This window comes from Alligator sinensis, unplaced genomic scaffold (genome assembly GCF_000455745.1).
Source record: "Alligator sinensis unplaced genomic scaffold, ASM45574v1 scaffold277_1, whole genome shotgun sequence".
In the NCBI taxonomy this organism is placed as follows: Eukaryota; Metazoa; Chordata; order Crocodylia; family Alligatoridae; genus Alligator; species Alligator sinensis.
The window spans coordinates 2102850-2112068 of NW_005841899.1; the positions used below are offsets into that span (position 1 = coordinate 2102850).

Genomic DNA, 9219 nt, shown 5'->3' on the forward strand with positions numbered 1-9219 from the left:
CTGCCAACCTTTTCCCGTATCACTTGAGCTGTTCTGCTCCCCTCTGTACCCAGTAAGCAGGGATCTTTTATATAGAGCAACTTCATAAAGAATTTTTCATTGATGACAAATTTAGGTTGAGGTTTTTGACAGAATAAAATATCACAACTACCTAATCCTCACCTTTAAATATAAGTCTCTTCCATGCTTCCTTGAAGTTCAGACTTCTTGAGTCTAGGTTCATTTTTATTTCTTAAATTCTTATATTGCTGTTTCAAATTTGAATTTATTTATGGACTACTATTTTCCTGTAGTACTTTAGGGACAATGAATTTAAATAAGCTATCAGCTGTGCTTTAAAAGAACAAAGGATCCTAAGCTAAAAGTGCATTTAAAAAAAAAGAAATAATTTTCCAACGTTATAGAAGCTAATTATCAAACCATCAACAGGATAAAGCACATCACAATGATTCAAAAGATATGTCTTCCGTGTATTTAATAAGCCCACCATTTCTTGATATTTCACAGCCCTCATTATCCCATGCAGCTGTTACACTGCTGCTTTCCTACAAACATTTTTACCAGTAACCCTGTTCTCCCATACTTCATTCTAGCCAATTCACTTCCATCAGATATACGATGTAGAGCGGGTAATTTAAGGTAGGCTTCTGTAGGTGCATCTACACGTGATGCTAACCGTGCACTAGCCTAACAACACTGAGCAGTAGCGTCCCGGGCAAAAACCGTGTTAATACGCTTCTGTGCAGTAGTATTAGGCTACTGCTCAGTAAGTGTCACTAAAATCCCACGCATCGGCATTACTGCACAGTAGAGCGAGTTACTGCACGTTGTACTAAATTTAATGTGCCATAACTACGGTGCATTAATGAACATTAGACACACCCAGTCAGCCTTTTCACCTAACAGATTGTCTGAGAGTAACAAAACCCTGCTTTTTCTAACTATATATTTTGTTTTGATTCTGGAAAGCTAGTTAAGAATACAGACAGTTTAAGAGTAATTTACTGCCAATTTTAGCAAGCACCTCTCAAACGCAGCCCACCCAAATATTACTTTGTCTGTGCAGCTCTGACTTCCAAATATTCTCTCTACTGTAGTGTCTAGATTCCAGGCTTTACTAAGCTAATATTTTTATCATGTTGCACCCCAAATATATTTCTTTGGGTAACAAATGTATCCATAGTATACATCTATTGAGGCTAGATTTCTTTTAGATCTTTTTTAATTTACCTAAAAGAAACAATTTTGACCACGAGAAGAATTTAGAACCAATTCAACAAAATACTTATGTGCACATTTAAGTGTCGTTGATGTTAAATTCAAGTGCACATTTAAGTGTTTTACTAAATTAGGGTCTTGAGCACACACCCCCACCCTAAAATACCTATATAGAAGAAGTTCCCTGAAAACTCTCTCCATATAATTTACAAATACAAATTTACATCTTGCAATATAAGGCATATTCTATCCTCTATTCCTGTACAAACATTCCATTAATGTTGGTGAGAAAACTTTCAGAAGGGAAGGGAAACTGAACTCTCAGGAGCTTTTGTCCAATGCCTTCCCTGAATAATACCTGGTGAGCCATGAAAGACAACTTTTGACTTAAGATCATGGGAATTTAGATGTTATACTAGCATATACATCATTTATTTAGCTGTGCCTGGTCCCTGAATGACTGGAGGCACAGGAAAGGAAAGGCCACAAGTAACTGTCCCTCCAGACCTTGAGAAGTTGCAGCAGGACCCACCACTTTTCTGTACCATTCAACAGACATGGTTAGGCCCACAGCAGAAAAAACAGCTATGTTCTCCATTGGGGCTATATAGTAGGCATGCTCCCATTACTTGCCTTGGGACCAACACACTTAGGTGCGTGTAGTTCACATCGACCCTTTCATTAGCTAATACCTAATACCACAATGAAGCCTTGTCATCTGTAGGAATAATACAAGAGTAGAGCATAACACCACAATGGCTGACAGCTGTTTGGGTGTCACAATGAAAAGGAAGGTAGCTTACATTTAGTTTTCTACACCATGCTTTAATGAACATGCAAAGGATGAAACACAATGCACTAAGGAAAGACCTGGGGAAATTCACATTCATAACATCTAGTCTCGTATTAAATTCTTGTTCTCTAATCATTTTAATGACCTTAGGAATAAGTAAAACAGGGATGATCTGAGCCAGAATGGTGGGGCAGCTGAAAAATAATTAGTCTTTTTTTTATAGCTTTGTGCATCTTCCCTATCAATTTAGAAGATATATCCCTGTACCCCAGATTTTAATTAAATAGCTGGCAAGCTGCTTCAGAACCAAAACAAGCTGCCAAATGCAATTAAGCAGATCGTCAAGATCACAACACAATTATTACAGGGACTTTCTTTTTTGCAAACAATACCGTATTTATTCAAATATAAGACGATCCTCCAGTAATTAGATTCTATATATGGAAAATTTATAAATTTATTATAATGTTCCAGGTATAGAATCTAATTATTGGAGGTTGGCCTTGAATTCATCTCCCTTCCACTGCTAAAGCGGAAAAAATAAATCTGAGGAGCCAGGTATCCCCCTTGCTCTCTGCCCCCAAAACTTCTTCCTCCTGCAGCCCTCTCCCTTGCCTCCTTACTGCCAGACCCTGCTTCCCCTGAGCACACTGAAGTGAGACACAAACCTGAAACCATCCATATCAGGAAAATATTACAGGTATTCATAGACTTAACTCATCCAGAATTGATGCAATTTACCTCTCTTGAAACTGCTGCAATTTTTATTACAAGTACTCCATAAACACGCTATTAAGGAACACTTTTGTATCTACTTTTAAAGAGAACAAACTATGCATGATCTAAGCCCATAGCAAATCATGAGCCTTTTTCTTTGTAATTCATTAGGCTGGGCCCCAGCAGAGTTAAGTTTCAAGCTATGGTGACCCCAAAGGTCAGCACTGTTCAGTATGCGTATGTACTCCACATACACCCCACCCCACAAAGGATCCACTTGATAAAATAGGACTCATTGGAAATGAGGAAAGGCACAGGTGGAATGAAGAGGAAGTCAAAATGTATGCAATTTAATAGATTTTATGACTTGAAAACAGTCAGTCAGCACTGAAGGGGACTGTACGCAGTTGGCACCGTCACATATCTTATTCAGATGGGCCGCACTAGCCTCCCCTTGTGATGGGTTCCCATTAGTATGTTGGCTGCACATGGGCCGTGCCATCTTCTATAGCTGTACTCTGTTTTAGCTACATGTAATCAGCTTCATAGCTAGTTTCCCCTACTGAGCACACGCTGCTTTTGGCAGCAGTTTAATGATAAACAATGTATTTTGTGAGGTTTTCTTGTATGCGAACAGAAGACAAAGGGCTTTCTCTCCATGCTGCTTGGGGGTAAAAAAGGTCCTCTTGTATTCAAATAGATATGGTATTTGGAATGCAAATTTTCTAATTGATCTGGGATGGCAAGCAGAAAAAGTTTAAATCCTGGTTTTAAATATGCATTAAAATAATAGGATCTCAATTTTAATTGCTCTCCCATGAAGAGAGATTTACATCTCCCCACTGATTGTGCGAGAGTTATTTCAAACTTGAAGTCCATCCCCAGATGGTGCTCTCTTACTTTCATCAGATTCTTTTTCCCACTTTAAAAATTATTAATATTTTTTAACAAAATAGTGGTTTTGTTATATATGATTTTGTATTTGTTGAAAGTTCTCAGAAAACACTTATCATGTAATACTCCTCATATAAAGCATATTTGAGACTTTACAGGCAGTTTTCAATGACAGGCAGAGGCACTGCCTAGCTCTGCTATTCCGTGGAGCTGTCAATTCCCGATCAAGGAAGGAACGGTCATTCTGGCAGAACTTGAACAATAAAGTAACTGGTCTAGAGGCTTCAGAGTGCTACAGATACTCTGTGGTTTGGGATAAATCCCTTAATACCACTGTGCCTCAGTTTTCTCATCTGCACCCTAAGTATAATAATATTTATCTGAAAACTATAGTGTTATGAACCAGAGACTTGACATTATGATTGTCCACTTGAGAATATCCAATTGCAGAATTTCGACTTTACGCTCAACTCATCTGAAACTGAGAAAAGGCTATCAGTGCCAAGAGTTGTATTATTTTATACACCAGGCAAAAGACAGAAACTTGCTTGTAAAACTGCTATTTTTATAAAGCCATTTCCTGCAATTACAATTGCAACTGAAAATGAAAACTGAATAACTGTAAGTAACAAAAGGATCTGTAATTCCAAGATATGCATATGTAGTAACAGTAGAAGTCCTTCAAGTAGGTACTATTTTCTACCTGCCCTGTTTCCATGTACAACTGTATTTGCAAGTAAGAAAATTACACAGACATTTTGTGTATACATTTCTTTCTGCCTTCCATTTTTTTTAATAATTTGTTCTTGAAGTTTTTTTTACTTACAAGAGGGACCACTAGGAATGCTGAGGCTTAGAGTTACTTTTTCTCACCAAAACCACAATATTCCTTTACCCTTTTGGCTAGGTACAGACATTTAAAATGCCCAAGGCAGAATCTATTTAAGTTGCATGGTTTTCTGTAACCAATGTAGTTTAGATTGGTAGCGAGCAGAACACGTATTTGCCTTTACGTAGGGGGGTGGATCTTAGACCGGTTTCTAACACTTTTAAACCAGCCTGTGTGCGCCAAACTTCTGTTCTGTTACAGGTATAGACTGGTTTTCCGATCACTTATACTGGTAAAAGAGTAATGTCTTTACCTGGTCTTTATGATCCAACTGAGGTGTATAATGCCATTATTCTGTACATGTAATAGAGACAGTTCTTACCAAGTAAGACAGAAACAATTCCTCATTTTCTTTCTTTTTCACTCAGTATCTTCACTGATTTAAAAAATATATATATAAACTACACATAAAAATGAAACCGGGAACCAAAAACAACAAAACCCAGACACTTTAAAAAGAAACAAAGTCCAGGGTTTGCTAACGACTTCATTTCCTCCACCTCAAAAACCACTCTTCATTTCATAGATTTTTAGGGTCAGAAGGGACCTTAGTGGATCATCAGGTCCGACCCCTGCCCTGAACAGGAAAGAGCACTGGGGTCAGATAACCCCAGGTAGATGCTTGTCTAGTCTCCTCTTAAAGACCTCCAAGGTAGGGGAGAGCATCACCTACCTTGGAAGTCCATTCCAGATTTTGGCAACCCTCACCAACAAGAAATTTTTCCTAATGTCTAATCTATATCTGCTCTCCGTCAGTTTATGGCTGTTGTTCCTAGTAACCCCAACAGCGCCCTGGTAAACAGAGTGTCCCTTATTCCTTGCTGCCTCCCCTCCCCGCACCCCCGATGAATTTGTAGACAAACACAAGATCCCCTCTCAGCCTCCTTTTGCTGAGGCTGAAGAGATTCAGGTCCCTCAGTCTCTTCTTGGAGGATCTTACCTGCAGGCCCTTAACCATATGGGTAGCCCTCCTCTGGACCCTCTCAAGGTATTCCACATCCCTCTTGAAGTGTGGTGCCCGGAACTGGACACAGTACTCTAGCTACGGTCTTACCAATGCCACATAGAGGGGAAGTATCACCTCCTTAGACCTGTTTGTGATGCACTTTGTAATGCATGAAAGGGTGCAGTTGGCTTTGCTTATCACTTTGTTACCTTGATGACTCATGTTCATTTTGGAGTCGACTATGACTTCGAGATCCCTTTCTGCTGCTGTGCTGCTTAGAAAGTCACCTCTCAGTCTGTAGGTGTGTTGGTGATTCTTTCTCCCTAGATGCAGCACTTTGCACTTATCTTTGTTAAACTGCATCCTATTCTGATCTGCCCACTTTCCCAAATCTGTCTCAATCCACTTCCTACCCTCCAGTGTGTTTACTTTGCCCCATAATTTGGTGTCATCTGCAAATTTACAGCCGTTTACTCCAGGGCTCTTCTCAGGTGTCCACAGAGCTTGAAAATGCATGAAATGCTTGCTGTTTCCTGTAGATTACTTCCTATATTAATACCATTTAAAAATTATGTGTAGACACACCCATAGTTTCATGTGCACCTAAATTTAATGTGCATTTGCCTAATGCGCATTATGGCAATTTAGGCATGCATCTACATGTGCACGCATTAAGGCGCATTAACGCAGTGTGCAGACCAATTTGGGGCTAAAGTTAGTCCCGAGTCAGCTGACATACACAGCATTAATGTACCTTAGCATGTCTACACGTGCATTAAGGCGCTTTACCTATTCACGCCTAAATTTGATACCTGCTTTTGCAGGTATCAAGTTTAAGCGCCAATAAGCTAGAATCACCATTTTTAAGGCACATTAAGGGCATGCACATGTAGACCCACAGCCTTAATGCACCTTAAAATGGCTAATGCACCTTAAATTGGTACGTGTAGTCATGTCCTATATAAAGGTATGTGGCACGCTATCCAGGTGATATAACACCCCCAGGTGAACAATCCCTCCCTTTCCATTGAACAGAACAATTTACTTTTATTTGTTAATTTAGTATCATTCCAAAGAGAAGAAATTTTGGGCCCAAATAAATTTTTTAAATGTCCTGTAAGGGATTTTTAATATGTTGCATTCGTTGCCTATTTAACTATGTTATAATTTATTTAAAATTCTGGAAATATTTGCTTTTAGTTTATCAGTCACAGAATTGTCCTCTCTGGCTTCTTTATTCTTAGTCTATCTGAAGAAATGATAATACTTCCAGTCTGAACATAGTTAACAATGTATTTATTTGGATTGCTAATTAAAAGTAATCCCCTCCACTTTACATGGAGATAATTAGAGAGACATTTGTGGTATCCAGACATTTCTGCTAAATAAATCAAAAGTAATGAGGAAAAAAAGGAATCCTTGGTGTAATCATTTTTATCCATCTCTGCTGAAATACAATCTGCCAGAGGTAAAATAAACAACTGCCTGTTAGTTTCCAGTTTCATACAACTGTAGGAAGGAATCACAAACCCTTCAGATATGTCTCTCTCTCCAACAACATTCTAATCTCCACAATTTATTAGTCAGGGCTGTAATAAAGCAACTTGTCATCAATCCTACTTCACATATAATACAGATACATTCTTCTAGGCAAGATGACGTGCAGGGTAGAGGCACATACAGAAGATCACACTGCAATTAGACATAAAAATAAAACAACCTGGTGCAATAGGTTAGCCTAAAACACAAGCTGATTTTGGGAAAATTAGAATGAAATGGTAATTCTGCATTTAATATTACTCTCTGGCATTAATTTAAGTCCTGACTAAATCTCAAAACGCATCCTCTAATTTTCAGCTTCAGTCTGTCTACATGCATAAACAACCATTTGCAAATCAGATAAACCATGTGTTTGACTTATTAGATTACTGCAAGCAAATGCAAGTTTTATGTGCATAGATTGAGAAGCTGGATGTACATTTATCCCTTCAGGCTATTTCTTTGTGTTAATTGCTTTATAATGTCATAGTAGTAATTAAAAAATAGAAGACCTCTGTGGAAATGAGTGAGACTTGCCTGTGATCTGAGAACTGTTTATATATTAATGACTGTCTTCCAGCTATTCAGTCATGACAATATCTACCAGGAGGGATCCTTAATCTACAGATCACAAGACATCATAGACCATAATAGCTCCATTGAAGCAATGAAAAACTGCCATAACTAAAAGATATTAAGCCAAATGATCCACATACCAAATTGTGCCTGCCTAATTTAAGCATGCATACTAAAATAGTTGTAATCTACTGTAAGAGAGCAACAGTAAATTAGAAAACCAAAGTTGAGTACCAAAATTATTTTTAATATTTTCCATTAAAAAAGACTTGAAAAGTGCTAATCTGAAGTAACCCATAAAATATTTTCAAATTGACTCCCAGAAGTTCCTTTGCCCAAAGCACCATGTATCATACTTTTTCTTAAATACACAGAGATTGTAGTGCACTCACATGTTTATTAAAATGTAAGTACAGGATAGAATTACCTCTCAAAATTTGAGACAAATTGACACAGAGTGAGCAGGAATTGAAAATACACATGAACTTCATCCAAGATGTCCCGAGTTCAATTGTTTCTTTTTTTGAGTTGAGGTCCTCTGTCAACTTCATTAAATGAGGGAACTAAAATCATTAGCAACCCTTGAAAATGTAAATCTCTGACTGCAAATTTAGAAAGGAATTTTTTTCAAAGAATTCATTGTAAAGTCATATGGACCCAAATAGTAACAATCTGTTACATTCACAAGCTTATAAGATTTCCAGGATTCTGTCATCAATAGTATATTTTTAAAAATTAAATTCCTTTTTCTCCTTTTTATGTGGTGTCACTCTAGATTATTCAAAGTAAAAATATTTTTAATGTCCACAGCATGTGCTGCTTATCCGCAGCGTTTGCAAAAGCAATCAGATTATAGACAGGGACCTACTTATTTCATGGCAAAACAAAGCCATTTTTACAGCTTTGTTCCAGCACGAATAGCCCTTTTCAGGCATTTTTCAGTGACCCCGCCCCTCAGCACTGATTGGCAGAGGTCCCACCCCTCTGTGCTGATTGGCAGAGAGGCCCTGAGGGGTGGGGGGAGGAATGAAGGGGCAGCTGCTATCTTGACTGCTAGCTGCCTTTTGTCTGGCCCTGCCCTCAGTGCTGACTGGCAGAGAGGCCCCACTGGCGGGGGAGGGGGGGGGGAAAAGAGGCAGGCGCCATCCTGTCTGGTGCCCTATCATGCCACCCTGCCAGCTGGCACCTTCCCCTCCTGGGCAAGCTGGGACCCTGCCTAGGAGGGGAAGACTTAATAAAAACTTATTTTTATTAAGGTTGTTTTTGTGGATTTTGCAGGCAAACCCAGATTTCATGGTTTCCATGAAATCTGCAAAACCATGATTTAGACAGATCCCTACTTGCAGACAGTGACTAATCACTCTGGTTCCCTACATTAGGGCAATGCTGTAATGTTTCACTAACACTGTAGGAACAGTTCCACTTGTTTCTTTAAAGAAAAAAAGAAAGAAAAAAACCTATTTATGAGCATTTTTATTCTACTGAAAAATGTCCATATGTCTTAAGTGTAGCACAAACCTAGTGTATAAAACCCAAATTTGCAGCCAGAGAGTAATCTGCTAAAACCCTTCGTTTTTTGAAGGGCCTAGAAATGCAGAGCCATTCTAGCACTTTATATTAACCGAAGATGTCTTGCTTGCCATTCCT

The 9219-nt window shown here is 38.6% G+C and overlaps 1 protein-coding gene across 1 annotated transcript in view; it reads right to left on the minus strand.

Moving 5' to 3' along the window:
• Positions 1-9219, minus strand: part of TMEM163 (transmembrane protein 163) — a 225187-nt gene that overhangs the window by 138762 nt on the left and 77206 nt on the right. The gene's annotated exons all lie outside the window — the stretch shown is intronic.